Source organism: Rhinopithecus roxellana, chromosome 1, assembly GCF_007565055.1.
Source record: "Rhinopithecus roxellana isolate Shanxi Qingling chromosome 1, ASM756505v1, whole genome shotgun sequence".
Lineage (NCBI taxonomy): Eukaryota > Metazoa > Chordata > Mammalia > Primates > Cercopithecidae > Rhinopithecus > Rhinopithecus roxellana.
In genome coordinates, this window is record NC_044549.1 from 47,990,292 (window position 1) to 48,008,597 (window position 18,306).

Genomic DNA, 18,306 nt, shown 5'->3' on the forward strand with positions numbered 1-18,306 from the left:
TGGGGTTGAAGCCCAACTGGCCTTCCCTAGGACACCCTACGATGGGGGCACCCTCTGCCCCTGGGCAGCTCCTCTCTTGGACATGTCAGCTGGCCAGAGCTAGGGAAGCTGTCCGCCTAACCTCCACCACTGGCCTGGACTGCCCCAGCCTCTCCTGTGAGATGCTCACATGGCCCAGGGTTGAAGGAGTCAACTTGCAAGGGCAGGGCCAGGGCCAGGGACAGGGGTGCACATACCTTGCCCTTGGCCTAGGGGCTGGGCATCCACCAGTTTGCCCCTGTTGTCCTTCTGCTGGGCTCTGCACCAAAGACCTACAGCTCCCAGGCTCCCTTGCCAAGTGGCTTCCTGGCAGGCGTTGGTGAGAGGGTGAGAGGAAGGGGAGAAGCCAGGGTGTCTTCCCCTCCTCTTTCTGCTTCTTGGGCTCTGGCTCCCCTGGGCCACCCCTGCTTTGGCCCGACTCCCTCTCAACGCCCTGACATGAGGGTCCTGGCAGCATCACTTCCCTCCATTGTTTCCTCAGCCTTGCAGCGATGGTGGCTTCCAGCTGTGGTTGACCGAGCTGATCACTGTCCCATCAGGCTTCCCAGAAATTCCATCACCCAGAGAACTTATTCTCTGAATTAAATTCACTTGGTTTGTAAAACTTCGAGGGGTTTGTCCCCTGGAGGGACAGGCTGTGCCCTGTGGAAGTGCAGCAGTGGGAAGCAGAGGGGGCCTCTGAGGGCTGGCACACTTGCCTGGAGAGGGCTGAGGTGCAGGGCGGAGCAGACCTGCTACTGTCCAGGCCCTGGGTGGGGTGCTAGAAAGAAACTACCCCTGGGTTTGGGTGATTTTTGAGACTCTAAGGGCAGGGGGGCAGGGGTTGGCTCAGATTGGCTATTGCCAAAAAGTGGGTCAACGCCACGACTGGGTTTCTGGCTAAATCCTATCTATAGAAGGGGGGCACATAGGTTGTCAGGGGGACAGAAGAGGTGGTCACTCACTTTGGCTGAAAGAATAGTTGCTTGGTATTTTGTGGGTGGCACAGCGAGTGACCTCACTTTGTCAGGGCAGAGACACATCATGAAGTGGCCTTGCTTTGTCTCACGTCATCATGTCTCAGTGACCTTGGCCTCAGTTGGTCTTCTGTGCAATGGTTAATGTCTAACAGAGTGGACCCAGTTATAAGTGCCTGGCCAGCTTCTGGATGGGAGAAGCTGCCCTTTTTCTTTCTGGAGAGGCATCGTGTGAAACATTTCTGACCATGGCCTTCCCTTGCTCGAGCCCCAGTGATGCTCTGCCTGCCCCAGTGTACCCAGTGCAAGTGCCCCTGAGCCCAGCTCCCAGGCAGACCAATGGTGCCAGCACCCACACTGTGCAGGAGCAAAGCACTGCACCCCAGTTCACACATTTAATCCTGTAGTATGGGTGGCACTAGCATCCCCATTTTCCAGATGAAGAAACTGAGACATGAAGAGGTTATGGCCTCTGCCACTGTAAGAAAGAGACAGAGCCAGCCTTCCCCAACTTATCTTAACAATGATAGTGGTCATGAGAAGAACAGCAACAACTGACAAGAACTGAGCCCCAGCGGCTGGCCACGTGCTGAGGCCTGTCGCCTACGAGCACCTTCACCAGCACAGCAGCTTGAAGAGGTTTGATTGTCATTGCCACTTTACAGGCCAGGACCGAGTCAGAGGCCAGAGGCTTTAGGGTCACTCAGCCAAAGCATCTAAAATGCCAAATCCCTGTCACCCCAGGGAAGCCACTTGCCCCCCAACTTGCTCCCATGCAGCCCCCGGTGCTCCCGTGAACGCTTCTTGCACACCCACCCCTGTGACTGCCTGGTTCCCAGCCCATCTTCCCTGCCACTGCGGAAGCTTCTGGAGGAGGTAATGGCCCAGTTGATCTTGTGTCCCCACACGAGGGGTGTGAGCAGGCAGGATGCAGATGTGACAGCGGGCGAGGGTAGGGGCTGCAGCATTCCCTCTGGCTGTGTGAATAGGGAAAGGGCTGCAGAAGCCCACCCTGCCAATCCCCTGCCTTCAGTCACTGCTGGCAGGCAGGAGTGAGGGCTGGGGAGCCGCAAGCAGGCGGGCCGCCAGGACGGTGGTCAGGCATCCAGCCTGAGCTGGACGGCAGGTGGAGAATCCAGGCTGCAGTGGGGCCCGGGGCTCACGCTCAGGAGCCAGGCCCGGGCTGGAGGTCAGGGAGCAGCGGGCAGAGTGACCACAACCCACAGCCCCTCCTGTGAGGCCCAGGCCAGAATGGCCCTAGGATGCCTGTGACCAGAGGTCTCTGTGACATTTCAGCAATGACATCATGCCTATGGGCTGTGTGGCGTAATACCCCAGAGGAGTGTGGCCTAGTTAAGGATTCAGACTCTAGCCTGCAGCCATTGTTTCCTAAGAAAAGTCACACTGCAAAGTGGCTGCCACTGGCACCTCATCTGTCTGTGTCATCCACCCCAGAGGCTTGGCCAGTTTGCTTTACAAGGGTTAGAAATGAGTTTTCAAAGGTGGAATTGGTGGCTTGTTAATCTGCATAACAGATGCTGAGAGTGGCCCTGGGAAATCACCACTAGAGGTTTGTGGATTGGCTGAAATATTGTGTCCTAAGCCATCCTCTGTCCAGGCCTTGGTGGGGAGGATGTGGTGGCCTGATGCTGGCTGTGACATGCTGGAATATCTGCCTCTGCCGGAGCGAGACTTTAAGCAGGAGAAGGCCAGACGGCCAATACCTTATCCAGCTTCCCCATGGCCTGTGAACTGCCTTTGGTGCAGCCCCGCTGGAGAATATCTGTGTGCTACACTTCAGGATGCAGGGAGGAATCTGGCCTGCACCTTGCTCTCAGGATATCCCCCTGATGAAGCTGAGACAGCACTCACCAGGCGGGCACTCACTACAAACCTTTTAGTAGCTGATGTCATCTGGACCCGACGTGTGGCAGGATCACACTGCTTGGGGTGGGGGCGGAGGGGCTGTGAAACATGGAGGCCATAGGGTGCACCTGCCTGAGGGGGACGCAGGGTGCGGGCATATGCATGCTGCATGGAGACCCTCATGCTGGCCAGCATGAGGCACCCTGGGCTTTATCAAGAGCAAGAACCAACTGGAGACTTGACAAGCTGGTGCTCCCTCCTGGGGAACACCAGAGCTTAGCCTATCCATCAGTTGGCCCCAGAGGCTGGAGTGCAGGAAGGACTGTGAGGCCCACCTGCTGCTAACTTGCCAAGGAGGACCTCTTGAAGCTCGTCCACCTGAACATATGCAAAGTGGCTGATGGTGACTGTGCCAAGTCCTCCAGGCCCTGAGGCACTGAGCAGCCCCACAGGAGCTGAGAGGTGCTGCACCCAACCCTCCCTCCAGAAGCGCCATGAGGAAGCATGTGGCTGTGCCTGCATGAGGGGCCAGCTAGGCTTTGGGGCTGCGAGATGGACGGAAAGAGGGCTACTCTCCCCGGGGGCTGCACCCCCAGTCCCAACAAAGATTCTCGTCACCTAACCACTCTGGGCCTGTTTGGGAATCCTGAGAGCTCCCATGGCAGACAGCGATCTTGCTGAGTCTCAGCCTTTGTGGATTGGAGTTGTCAAAAGCCTGCTGTGACCTGGGAGCAAGGGAGGCCAGAGCCTAGCATGGGGCCCCAGTCAAGCTGCCTGGCAGCTCAACCACTGCAGTGGGAAGGAAGTCATTTCCCCCAGGCTCCACACAACAGCGCAGCCATTGCGGGTGCACCCCCCGAGCGGGCCACACACCAGCCCCAGACTCCCCTGGCCTTACCTCAGAGCCCTCTGCTTACAGCCACAGGTCCCTGGGCCAGACCCTGAGGAGGCCCACAGGCTCTGGGCAGTTCAGTCCAGTGTCCATGTAGTACCTCGCCTCCTTTACCTGCAGAAAGAACAGCGGGGTCACTGGAGGGGAATCCCAGTGGAGCTTGTGGGGAGAGGTGGGGACCCTGGGGGAAGCTCCTGAGCTAACTCCAGGCTCTGAGCTGCTGTGTGACTTGGGCAAGTCACTCACCCTGCGGTGCTGTTATCCAGGTGCTCTGGTGTCCTGGTGGTTCTGCCAGGGCTGGATGGGTCACAGCACATGTCTCAGGGCCACAGAGCTTTTTGTGTGGCTGCTGTGCCCTGCGCTGACTTGAGTGATGGGGAACACTGAAGACACTAACCACCCCCTAGACAGCACGAGGGCTAAGGTGCCGTGCTTTCCTGAGTCTGACTGTCCCCTGAGGTTCCTTGGTGGTGGTCAGGAGCAGGAGGCGGGAAAATGAGATTGTGGCTCACTTTTCCAGGCACCCACACTTGCAAGTGTTTTCCATGAGCTGCTAACCCTGTAAGCAGGTGCCGCTGAAATCAGCACCACCCTCCCCATTCCACAGAGGGGGAAACATGGGCAAGGAAAGGCCAATAGTAACGTCTATTTCAAAATTGCTCAGAGATTACGTTTCCATTGCTCTCACCATAAAACATAAGTATGTGAGGTGATGACTAAGTTCATTAGCTTGATTTAATAATTCCACATTGTATACATATGTCAAAGCATCACATGGTACCCCGTAAATATAGGCAATTATGATTTGTCCACTAAAAGTAAAAAATAAACAAATAATCAGGTTGAGGCAGGGAGAAGCTTTGGGGAGGAATGGTCAGAGGAGGACGGCTGAGCCCCATGCATGCCTCCCGCACCCCCAGGCCTGTCCCCTTCACATTCAATTCAGGTTTTGGTTTGAAATTTGGTGGATCTGGCCTGGAGGATGCTGTCCTCTCTGAGGCATCCACAAGCCCCAGGTTGAGTTGAGCCTGTGCAGCAGGGCAGCCCCTGAGGCTGGATGGTCCGGAATGAGCCTTCGACGTGTGGGATGAATCCGCCACCCCCACGGGATGCAGTGGCAGGCTGCCATCTCTCTTGTGGGTTCCTCCTCATGACCTCACTTCCTGCTAAGGATATCTCGAGGAGACTTCTCAGCACCCAGGCAAAGCCCTGGGCACTCACCATCTCCCTCACAGCACCAGGAAAACAGTGGAGCTGCTGCCCTCCCCAAATGCCAGCGCCCCACTGAGGTGGGATAGAAGTGGCTCCAGGAGCAGCAGAGTGAGTTCCTCCCAGCCTCTGCACCCCAAGCCAGGAGCACAGCCCAGGGAGAGGAGCTTCTGGCTGTGGGGCAGCGCTGCGCTGGGGAGGGGCAGGAGTGTCAAGCCAGGGGCGGCACTCAGGGTATGGGTGAACCTGAGACTTCAGTCGGAGGAGGATGAGAAATGGCACCAACGAGCCCCTGGGCCAGCACGTTCCGAAGCAGAGAGCTCGAAGAGGAGCACCAACTCAGCCACAGGACACAGTGACAGGCAGCTCAGGAGTCCCAGAGCCTGGAGCAGGACCCCGCGGCACAGCAGTCCCTGTAGCAGGGACAGGCGATATCCTGAAGCAGGAAGAAGCAGTTCAAAGAAACTCCTTAAGAAAATGCTGGGAATGGAAATATAATGGAGACAATGAAGGCCTTCATAGCAGGGAAAACAGAATTAATGAGCTGGAAGATGAGGTGGAGGAACTTGCTCGGAAGGCATGAGGAAAGGACAGTGATGGAGCAGGTACCAGGAAGATGAAGAGGCGCAGCAGAGAAAGCCTCAGCACCTGGATCTTAGAGTGTCACAGAATAAAGGACAGAAATATTCAAAGAATCAACAACCAAGATTTCCCAGAAATAAAGAAGCTTTGAAAGATTGAGAAATACCAAGAAGAATAGAATAGGAACCCCCACCCCCCACCTCCAGACACACAATGAGATTTAATATCCTCAAACAGAAGCTTCTGGAAGGCTCTGGAACATGCAGCCCCATCAGGACACACACCCAGGGTGACGGCAGGCCCCACCCCATGCCACCATGGTGTGCCGAGTATGCTTGCATCTCTTTCTTCCTGTCCACCCACCTCTGGTTGTCAGAAATGGACGAGACGAGAACACAGATGTGAAAATATGAAGTACCATATTAGCTCACCAAATGCAAGGTTTATTTGTCACATTATGGTCAAGTAGGTCTCACTTAGTCCTGGAGATCCTGACCAAAGTTCTAATTCAGTAATGCAAGTCCCCACTGAGGAACTGCCAAGGGGCTCCCCTTGGCCCACCTTGACATCCCATGTGCGCAACAGAAAGCGTGGCTCTTTCCTTCCCCCACATCCTAAAAGATGGCCGAACTTCCCAGTCCATAAAAAGAACCCATCCAACATTTCTGTTAAGGCACTGCAGAATCTAGAGGGTCCTAGGACACCCACCAGTCAGGCTTTGCACAACCTAGCCTGCCCCAGTCCCCCACAGCATTCTCATCTTCCTGCAGTGCTGCAGGTCGCAGAGTCTGTCCTCAACAAAGTACCTCTTGGCAGATCTCATCTCCAAGGCTGCCTTAGCCTTCTTGCTTGAGAATGAATCGCCAAAGCCTAATAGGTCCAACACTACTTTTTTTGTACCAAATATTAAATAGCACTTTCATCCGTCTTTATTATTCTGAATAAAATTCACACATGGAGATACTTCCAGTTCCAGACAAACTTGGAGTAGATACACTTCTCCCTGTTCATCCTGCTAAGTACAGCCAGAAGCCTTGGATCTTATTCATAAAACAAACATGAGAAGAGTCAGAACCATGGAGGGGAGAAGGCAGGGGCTGGGAAGCACCTGATTGTAAATTTCCCAAGTTTTCTTTTCCCTCCTATAACCTGGGATGGGTGCTGGGAAAGCCAGCAACCCAGAGGTGCCAGTAGGAATAGACAGAACAGAACTCAAGCTTCCTATCTCTAGCCAAAGCCCCAGGAAAGAGGCAGCCCGGTAAATCAGAAAACATGAGGACAATTAACTGCCCTTCCTCAGCCAAACCCCATGGAAAAACCACAGCCTGACTCCATTAGCAAAGGCAGGTGGGGACATAGCCTTGGCCCTTGCCTGCTGTAAGGAGGCACCCCTCCCCGTTTCCTCCCCCCACCCACCCCAACCTCACCGGGGTATGGGAGAAGCCTGCATAGGGACCTGGGACTTGTACTCCTGCCTGGCTGCAAGAAGGTCCCCATCCCTGCAGTGTCAGTGGAGGCCGCACAAGGAGGGGTAATGAGGTACCCTCCTCTTCCCAACAGTTGGTATCAGTTGAGGCCTAGTGGGGAGACTGGACTTCCACCCCGCCTCCCCATGAGGCCAGGGAAGGCCAAGTGGAGAGCATGGACTTCCAGTCCCAGTTGTCTGGAACTTGGTGGTCTCCCTTTTCCTCCACTGGCCTGGTGTCAGAGGAAGCCAGCCAAAACAGTTAAAGAAGACCAGAGACTCACAGCACAATGCCCCAAATGTCAGGATACACACAGAAATCAATCATTATGCCAAGAACTAGAAAAATCTCAACTTACATGACAAGATGCAGTCAACAGATGCCAACACTGAGATTATATGAATGTTGGAATTATCTGACCCTGTAGATCAACCACATGAAAGATGTTTCATTGAGCAATTAAGAACATTCTTGAGGCTGGGCACAGTGGCTCACACTTGTAATCACAGCACTTTGGGAGGTTGAGCAGGTGGATCAGCTTGAGCCATGAGTTTGAGACCAGCCCGGGCAACATGGTGAAACCTCATCTCTATAAAAAATACAAAAATTAGCTGGGCAGGGTGGCACATGCCTGTAGTCCCAGATACTCAGGAAGCTGAGGTTAGAGGATCACTTAAGCCTGGGAAGTCAAGGCTGCAGTGAACTGAGGTTGTGCCGCTGCACTCCAGCCTGGGTAACAGAGTGAGACCCTGTGTCAGAAAGAAAAGAACATACCTGAAACAAATGAAAATAGAATTTCAGCAAAAAAATAGAAAATATAATAGAGAACCAAACAGAAATTTTAGAATTGAAAAATATAATAACTGAAAATTTAAAACTCAGTGGATGGGCTCAACAGCCAAATGGAGAAAACAAGAATTAATGAACTTAAAGACAGAACAATAGAAATTACCCAGTCTGAACAAGGGGAAAATTGAACAGAGCCTAGGGACCTGTGGGTCTGTAACAGAAGATCTAACATTTCAGTTATGGGAGTCCAAGGAGAGGAGAAAGGTGGGGAGTGGTTGAAAAAGAGGTCAGAGAAATAATGGCTGGAAATTTCTCATATTTAATAAAAGACATAAACCTACAGATTGAAGCAGCAGAGCCCGCCAAACAGGATAAGCCCAAAGAAATCCACACCAAGACACATCACAGTCAAAGTTCTGAACACCAAAGATAAAGAAAAAATCTTGACAGCAATGAGAGAGAAATGACACCACACCGGTAAGAGAAAAACAATTTGAGTGGTGTGGAATTCTCATCAGCAACAATGGAAGCTGGAGGGAGACAGCGCAATATCTTTCAAGTGCTGCAAGAAAAGAACTGTCGACTCAAATGAAGGAGAAATCAAGACATTCTCAGATAAAGGAAATGAACAGGATTTGTTGCCAGCAGATCCACCCTCAAAGAATGGCTAACGGAAAGGAATGGAATGGCTCAACAGAAAGGAAATGATGAAAGATGGAATCTTGGAACCTCAGGAAGGAAGCAGCTAAAATAGGGTGACTGCAATAAACTTTGCTATTCCTCTTGAGTTTCCTAAATTGTGTTTGACAGTTGAAGTGAAAAGTATAACATTGTCTGATGTGGTTCTCCAGGTGTGTAGAGAAAATATTTAAGACAACTGTATTTTAAACAGGGGAGGGTAAGATTTCTACATGTGCCTCAAACTAGTAAAATATTGACACCAGGAGACTAACTTATCTATACAGAATGTGAGATCTAGAGCAGCCCCTAAAACATCCATAGAGAGAGAGAACACTCAAAAACACTGTAGATCAATAAAAATGGAATTCTAAAAAATGTTCAAGTATCCATAGGAAGGCAGGCAAAAGAAAACAGAAGTGAAAATCAGAGGGAACAAATAGAAGACAAAAAAATAGATTTAAGCCCCAACATATGAATAATTACATTAAATATAAATGGTCTCACCCGCTATATGATCCCATTTGTAGAACATTGGTGAAATGACAAAGCCAAAGAAATGGAACACAGTTAGCAGTTGCCAGGAGTTAGGGGTGGTGGTACAGGGAGAAAGGGGAAGTGTGACCAGAAAAGGGATGTACAATAAGATGTGTCTTCTGGTGGCGATAATACAAAGCTACACATTTGATACAAGGGCATAGAAGTATACACACACACTGTACCAATTTCAGTTGCTGACTCAATATTGTACTCTAGCAAGGCAAGATGTCACCACTGGGGAAAATGAGTGAGAGGAACACGGGATCTCTTTGCACTATATTTGCAACTTCCTGTGAATCTATAATAATTTCCAAATTTAAAAAAGTCAGATTGTAACTTCCATATGCATTTTTCAAAAAGGCCAATCCACTCTTGTCTTATATAGGAGAAAAATGTGTATTTCCCCATGGAAATACGTGGGCGTGACACCCTAGAAAACATGTCATCAGCTGTCTCCCTTACTACTATGATTAAGTCTGGATGTGAGAAATAAGATCAAGCCATTTCCACACATACACAAAAAAATGCAGGAAAGGAAAGAACAGAGGTCACATTCAGGAGCATTTGGTGCACCTTAAAACCAGCAAACACACTTTGTGTTTATATGTAAAATGAGGTACCTGTCAGGCTTCAGTAACTACAAATGGTTCTCACCTCTGTGAGTATCAATAGGGTCTCTGAAAGACACACAAGCTGAGGGCACGTCCCCCTGTCACACGTAAGTCATTTAGCATCTGCAGTCCCTGCCCATTAAAAGGCAGCAGCACTCTTCCAACACCATGTCAATCAGAAAAGCCCCAAGATGTTCTGGGATATCGCCAGGGAGGAGTATGAACTCCCTGAAGCATCCCTACTGAAACAGAGGGACGCTGCGCCCTGCTGACCTCTCAGTGACGGCGGCTTTCTCTCCGTGTCCCACGGGTGCTTCTTGGTCCTCACCACCACCTCCACACCACTGCCCCAAGGGTCATCTCTGACTATGCCGCTGCTACTCCCTCTCACCATGGTCGTCAATTCATATGATCTTGCAGCTGGCCAGGCAGTTTTCTTCATCGCTTCTCCTGCCCTGCTTCTTTGCAATTTCCATATCCACATGGATAATTTTCCAGGAACTTTCACCGCCTCACCGCTAAACTATCTCAACCACCCACTCTCATGATCAAACCTGCATCTTGTCATTACCAATAACTACACACATTTTTAAGTGAATTTAGCATTTCCAATCAGTTACACCTACCTTCTCACCTCACTTTCTCTAGTACCTTCTGCTCTAATGATCCTCTGAGTCATTCAAAACTCCATTTTACTGAACCTGCCTTCGCTCCACCATCCGTGGCCCTGGGAGGGCTTCCTCACCCTCCTGACACACCGTGTTCCATCACACTGTTTAATCATCCTCATGCCTCATGTCTCTCTTTCTCCTTCTGGCCCACTTGGCAAGATCTAGCCCCAGCCAAACCCAACCCTCCATCTACTCTGTACTTGCCTCCATGGAGGTAAACACAGCTAAACAAAGACCTGCCACCATACTGATGGGTCTCATCCTCAACTCGTGATTGTGAACCTTAAGCAGTTAAACTTTCTGTGTTTTCTGGGTCCATTTCCCCAGCTGCTCATCTATGCAATGACTTCACCTCCTCCTATGGACCAACAGACTTCATGCCTGCAGCATTCCCTTCCTGTGCTTTGTCAGCACTTCTTCTTTCCATGGAGCCTCCACGTGGGTATGAAAACATCCTGTTGTGTGCCCCGTCTTCACCATCCCTCAGCTGCTCCTGTCCCTCCAGCGTCCACTCTGTGTTTCTCCTGCCCTTTACACAAAACCCTTATGAAAAAATTTATGTGATCTCATCTCTGCCTCTTCTGCTCCCATTCTTTTAATTATTATTACTATTTTTTCGTGTGACTTATTTTTTAGAAGTTTGATTTTGAGCTACCTTTAGATTTACAGAAGAATTGTAAAAATTGTGCAGAGAATTTCTGTTATCCCTCACTCAGCTTACTCCAGTGTTAACATCTAATACGACTCATGCTTTTTTGAACTCAAGTTCTCATCATCCACCAAAAATATTCTCATTAAAGTCACTAATGACCTCTGCCATCTCCAACCTGAAGCCAGCCCTGGTCTGAATCACTTTGCTGGCAGTAGTTGGCACAGCTAGGAATGCTGTTTTTGCAATTCGTTCACTCTCCTGTTTCCCGTCCCACTCACCATACTTTTTTCTCCCGATCTTCTCAACTTCCAAATGTTGGAGGGTCCCAAGCCTCAGTCTTTGTCCCTCTTCCTCCCTGCCCTGCACATACACCCAAAGAAATCTCATCTACTTCTGACACCTGAAAGCCATCTGTGCTGACAACTCTCAAATGGGCACATCAACCCAGCCCAGCCCTCCCAACTCCAGACTCACATCCAGTTGCCTACACAACAACCCTGTTTTGCTGGAGAAGGCATCACGGAATCAACATGCCCCAAACAGAGCTCCAGGTCCTTCTGTTTCCCCATGAGCCATTCTTATCTCCATAAGTGGAGCTCCGTGCTTCAAGGAGCTCAGATCGAATGCTCTTGAGTCATTTCACTCCTCTCTCTGGCAAGCCCTACACCTGACACAGCAGCATGTTTCATTTCTACCATCAGAATATATCCAGAATTCAGCCACACTGTACTTCCCTCACAGCCACCACCGGGGAGAACCATCCTCACCTCGCCTAGACTCTCAGCCTTCCGACTGGTCTCCATTTCCGTGCTGCCTCCTCTACCTTCCGTCTGGTCTCACAGCATCAGCCTGAGGTGGATCTCCTCACTCCTCTGTGCAAACCCTCAGACAACTCCCGTGACTGACATTGTTTCCAACCCTTCCTGCCTGCGTTCTAACCACACTGGCCTCCCTGCTGTTCCTGGAATAAGGCAAGGGTATTCCTCCCTCTCCTCTGCTCCACCCCTTCCTCCTAGCTTCTGCTCAAGTCACTTTTTTTGGTGAGCATTTCCCCGAGCCCACCCACCATCACTCTGTGTCCTCCTTACTCTAACTTTCTTTCACAGGACTTACCACCAGCCGCTATTTATTTGTTTGCCGCCTCTTCTCAGATAGATGGAAGGCTTCATTAGTAAGGACTTGCTTTTCTGGACTACTCTATCTCCAGCACCTGTGACAATGCCTGGCATACGTCGTATGCTCTATGTGCATTTATTGAATGAATTATTTCATGTATGATAATTATCTCATAAGACTCGACAGAATAAACTGAGAACTTATAAGATTGCAATTGAACATTTTTAATTAAAAATGAAAACATATAAATGTCTATAAATAAATGCTTTAAAGGAAAACAAACACCACGAAGATCTTAAGTGAATGAATATAACATGCTCATGAATAGAGCAAGCTAACAAGGTAGATGTCAATTTGTTCTAACTTAATCTATACGTTTTTATCCTAATCAATCTAGTTGGATTCCTTTGAAGAAATTAGACAAATTCACTTCAAAATTAATATAGAAGAAAAGAACTATAAATCACTGTCAAGTCTGAAAAAGTAGAGCAAAAATGGGTTAGAGTGGCTATGAGGAGTTGGCCTAGCAGATACCAACATGTATTGAAATGTAACAAACAGAAGTAGAGTGAATGAAGGGATAGACCGGGGCACAGCCTGGAGAGCTCAGGAACAGACCCCTGGGCACACAAACGCCTGGCACATACACAGATGAGTCCTCGAATCAATAGGGAAGATGCTTTATTTAATAGCACTGGACCTCGCAGTGACCTGGAAAAAAATAAGTTCAGGTCCCTATGTAACATTATCTATAAGGATGGACTCCCAGGCGACATCCAGGGAGAACTGTAAGGGTATTTAAAAATAGAGGGGATCCGTGCAACCTGGAAGACACCAAGGACTTTCATGGTTGTGTTTGGGCCTTCTAAAGCAAAGCAAGAAGGAAGGAAGGAAAATAAGGGGGAAAAAAGGAGGACTTACTACAAAGTCACATATATTTTTAAATAAATATATTAATAGTTACCTGTATTATATATCATATATTATAATGTAGAATTAAAATACAAAGATAAAACTTATATGCATACATACAATTTTTTAAAATTGAGAAATAGCAGCAACCAGTGGTCCTCAAACTTGAGAGTGCGTCGGAATCATCTGGTGGACTTAAAACAGGTTGTCAACCCAACATCTGGAATTTGTGAATCAGAATCTAGGGTGGGACTGGAGAATGTGCATTTTGCACAAGTTCCCAGGTGATGCTGACGCTGGGTTTGGGGGCACTTTGAGAACCCCTGGCAAAGGTCATATTTGTTGACAGACATGGAAGAGACATTTGCATGGCCTAAGAATGAAAACACGTATCCAGAATTTACAATCCTGAAAATGACTGAAAGATATTCTATATAATGTACAGAGGAGGCCAAAGGGCTGACAGGAAGTCAAACCAAAACAATAGCTTGCCACTTTGTGCCTATCCACACGGAGGCAGTCAGAGTGGGCTTCCAGCAACAGGCCACGGTGTGCGGGTGCAGCTCAGGCACTGCTCATGTGGGAAGCGGAAGAAGCTGTTCTGGAGAGGGATCTGCTGGTCGTCCCAAATAAAATCAAGCACCATCTTCCCATGACTCAGAAAAATGTTCACACAAGCCCTAAGAGGTGGTGTTGGGGATTTTCCCTGGGGCTCTCCATGGAATATTTATAGCAGGGAATAGAAGGCAGCCAACATCAGCAGGCGGGGGGAATGATGTCCTTGAGAGCAGTTGGAACCACAAACAAAATGTGCATACAGCACAGTGCAATGATCTTAAATATCGTGCCTGCCGATAAAGAGCAAAGAAACAGTTTTTATGGCACATCATTTATGTAATTTAAAAACAGACGCATGCACAGCTCATTTCACAAGGTTGTATGCATGCATATTTGGGGACTTAATCGCAAATCTACTAGAGTGCTGGCCCAGAAAAAGGGCTAGGGAGGAGAAAAGGTGCTGGTATCAGGGTTAGAGGGCAAGAAGAAAAAAAAGGTAGAAAAATACCAAATAGATCAGCCCTGCATGGACTCATGAGCATCTGTTCTGTACTAAGGATAGTGAACTTACATCTGAGACGCTTCCAAAAACTAAAAGTCCACAGGTGGCTGGGCTCCACCAGACTTGTCTCTGATTGTTGGGTGGGTCTGGAGGGCTAATTGGCACTCAAAGAAGCAGTGGTGGGCCCTGCAGGGTGACCAGGAGGAGGAGCGGGGGCAGACAGGGTTCGACTGCGAATCCTTAATGGGGAAGGGGCAGGGGGCAGAGCTCTGAGCTGCAGCGGGCAAAGGCGCCCAAATACTGAACCTGGAGGCCAATTCTGAAGGAGGGGCTTTGCAGGTCTTCAAGTCCGGAGCTCCTCTGGATGCTCCCCTGCTAACTGCAGCCCTGGCTGGAGTCTGGCATCCCACCTGGGGACAGTGGCTGGAGATGGCCCTGCCCAGAATGGGAGGAGCTGAGAAGTAGGTGAGTGGGAATCCTGCAGTTGGTGGGAGAGGAAATAGGCTGGGGGCCAAGACAGCCAGGTACTGACTTCCCATGAGGGGGTCAAAGCTGGAGGTGCCCCTTCAATACAGCCATACCGAAGGCACCAAGGCAGATGGAGTAGGATACTCCATCCAGAGATACCCGCCATAGTGCACCCATGGGTAAGCCCACAGGGCTGGGTAAGCTTGTCGGGGGAACCCATGCAGGAATGGACGACACAGCTGTCTGCATGCCCAGCCAGCGGACCGGGTCAGTTAGAAATTTGTTTCCCACACAGGCACAGAGGCCCCGGGCAGAGCCCACATCCAGCCTGGAGGCCGAGGCAGCTGTGAGTATGTGGATTTCCTCCCAGGGCTGGGAGACATGGGAGAGGTTTTTCTGTGTGGCTAGTTCCCAGGAGGTGGCTGTCCCATTGTTGAAGGGATCTGCTCTCCCCAAGCCTGGTGACACATGTTGGGCTTGCTCTCCTGGCTCCCCCACCATGGAGCAAACAGTGGTTAGAACAGAAAAGAAAAGGTTCAGGAAGGGGTGAGGCCATCCCAGAGTGTCCAGGAGGGTCAAGACAGCACCCTCTGTAGCTCATGGTGGTAGAGAGGGCTGGGGGGCATGCAGTCTTTTCTTGAGGCAATGTCTTGGGTCAAATTAAGAGTCATTCCCTCCCATCCCCATGAGTCCCCAGCCCCCACCTCGATGTGGCGCACAAGCACCCCAGAGGACTGATGGCTAAGCTCTGTGGGGGACTGAGGTGGTGTTAGGAAGAAAAGGAAGAAAAATCCCAAAACAGCTGTATCCTCCTTGCTGGAGTCACAAACAAGGAAAGCTGGTGGCAAGGGGCTCCTCTTGGAGTGTGAGAAGGAACCCCTATGGAGGGAGACTCAACCTACCTCCCAGGCAGGGTGGCCCCCACGAGACCTGCCTCAGAACGTCAGTGAGTGGGCAGGTCTGTTTCCGAAGTGCACTCTGGCTGCAGTGGGGTGGGGGCAGAGACCAGCAAAGTCAGGGGCCGGACAGGAGTCAGGGAAGAGGTGATGGCACTTAGAACCCAGGGAAGCAGTGGGAGGGAGGGGAGCAGGTAAGCTTTGGGAACACTTAGAGCACCCTTCCTGACCAGGTGTTGGAGGCGAAGAGAAGAAACAGCTCAGAACAGTGCCAGGTGAGATGGACACACAGATGCACCAAGGCACTAGGAAGGCGTGGGTTTGGGGGAAGACAGTCTGGGTGAAACTGGCCACATCTGAGTCTGTGTCCCTCAACACCTCCTAAGGCAGCTGATTGCATTAGAGGCCCGGATCCTTCCCCTCCATGTAAGCCGCCCCCAAGTCACATGACCCACTCAGGCTCTGGGTGAAGGGTGCATTAGTAATGAGTGCCTCTGCGACTGCCATGAGAACATGCCAGGTCAGCTTGCCAGAGTAGGAGAAACATATGCACAGAGCTGAGGCACCCCAGGCCTCCGGGGCAGCCCACAGCACTTGACCTGCAGATGTGAGCGAGCCCTAGATGGGTGAGCTTCAAAGTGCTGGGCAACTTCTCCAGGTGATTCTAATCTTGCTACTGCTGAGGCGCACTGGCCCCAAGTGGCCTGCAGCTGCCTGCTGACACCTGCCTGACCCCAGCTGAGAGCCAGACCATACTTACAACTGGTCCTGGTCAGAAACTGCAGGTGTACACGCTGATAGGCATTTACAGTATGCTCTAAGGGTGTCTTGTTACGCAGTGCGATTTTGCAGTAGATGACTGATACACTTTCCAAAATGTCTGCTTCCTAAGAGTAGACAGAGTCTAAGGCTAAAGCAAGAAAAAGCCTGAAGGAATAAAGAAATGGGGTGCTCTGGCCTGTCCCCTTCCTTCCAGGACACATTCTGAGGGGCAGGCCAGAAGGACAGGCTTGAGGGGACAGAGGAGCTGGGCTCATTTCTGCCCCCTTGCTGCCCAGAGCAGTGACTGTGAAGACAGATGTGGGAGGGGTACAGGCGGCCATCCCCTCACTCCAGGGGAAGGAGCAGTCAGCTACCCTCCCAAGTAGCTGAGGAGGCCCTGATGTGCAGTGACTGGTGTGAGCTTAGCGTGTGGACAGGATCCAGGTGTAAATGCAGGTGTTCAGATGCTTACCTGGATGCCAGAAGCCACAGAGACTGGAGAGGGAGAGCAGGCGTGCAGCCCCACCATAGCAGATGAACCCACATAATGCTTCCCATTGGTGAGCCTCACACCCACTTTCACACAGATGCAGCCTTCTGTTCAAGGTGGAAATCCTCACTGCACAGAGGATGGGGAACCTCTGAATACATTCAGATTTCCTCAGAAAAAAATTCCCAATAAACAAAATGGGGGCAGTTAGAAATTATGTTCAGTTATGGGGGGAAAAAACTACCAGTATTGAGTAGCAAGACGATGAGCAACTCCACTGAGAAATGACCAAATGATGGCAATAAAAAAACTACATAAGATGGGTCAGGAAATGAGACGTCAATAAACATGAGAAAAGATGTTCAAACTTATTCAAATTGAAAGACTGGGCTGAACTTCTAGGTAAAGATGGCAGGCAACATGTATGTACTCATGAGGGCCCCTCCCCAGCCCCACCATAACAGTAAGGGAAATTGAACAAGCCATTAGCTCACAAGAACAGCTATAATGTGAGAGAAAACAGGAAGGAGATTTGGGTGGTGAGAAAGCAGATGGCCATGCAGGAACTGACTGAGCAGAAGGAGGACGCTGAGGAACGGAAACCTCAGCCAGCAGTGGGGACGCTGAGAAGCCACTTGTTCTCCACCGCAGAGCCACTGAGGAGATGTAGAATTCCTGGATCAGGCAGTGGGATTGGAGATGATATGAAGTGGGATGAAGACGAGACTAAAAGCAGAAGACCAATTAGACTTTCAAGGACTATCCGACAAGTTGCCAGCTGGGAGACACACCTCCCCCAAACATGGCCATGTGCCCTCCCCTTCCTTCTTCCAGCAGAAGAGACTAAAATTTTCTCTGGACTGAAAACTGAGGCAGGGGTGGGAGAAGATCTTTATGTTCTGCTGAGACCCCAGCTCTCTTCCTCTCAGCTCCCAGCATGCCAGCCCAATTCCCTTCAGGCAGGAAAATAAAAGGGCCTTCTTAGGAAAATTTGACCTAAGATTTAAAAGTAATCCCAGCACTTTGGGAGGCCAAGGCGGGCAGAATTGCTTGAGCCCAGGAGTTTGAGACCAGACTGGGCAACATGGTGACACCCCGTCTCTACAAAAAATACAAAAATTAGCTGGGCATGATGGCGCACATCTGTAGTCTCAGTTACTAGGGAGGCTAAAGCAGGAGAATTGCTTGAGCCCAGAAGGGGGAGGCCACAGTGAGTTATGATCATACCACTGCACTCCACCCTGGGTGACAGAGTGAGATGCTGTCTCAGTCAATCAGTCAATGGAAAGATCTAAAGGTAGTAACTTTGGCATTTCCCCAAACACAAGACCCAGCCAAATCTTGCAGCCACATCACAGGTTCAGGACTCTCGACTAGCCCTTCAGTGCCTCACTTACGCATATGAGCCAAAAACTGTGCATCTCTGGACTTCTGCAGAAAGCCTGCAGCATGCAAGTTAGAGACGACCAGCACAAAACTGGACCAAATGTAGAGCCATTATTAGATCAGATAGCTCTGCTATCTCAAAGACAGGGAACAAAATAAAACTAAAAAGTAAAACTTGGAGGACAAAGAACACGTAGAGGGGAAAAATTCTCAAAGCTAATTAATATCCTCAAAAAAGTAAGACTATACCCTTAAAATAAAGACA

The 18,306-nt window shown here is 50.1% G+C and overlaps 1 pseudogene; it reads right to left on the reverse strand.

The window, feature by feature from the left end:
• Positions 1 to 14,128: 14,128 nt before the first annotated feature.
• Positions 14,129 to 16,694, reverse strand: LOC104675930 (annotated as a pseudogene).
• Positions 16,695 to 18,306: the final 1,612 nt, after the last annotated feature.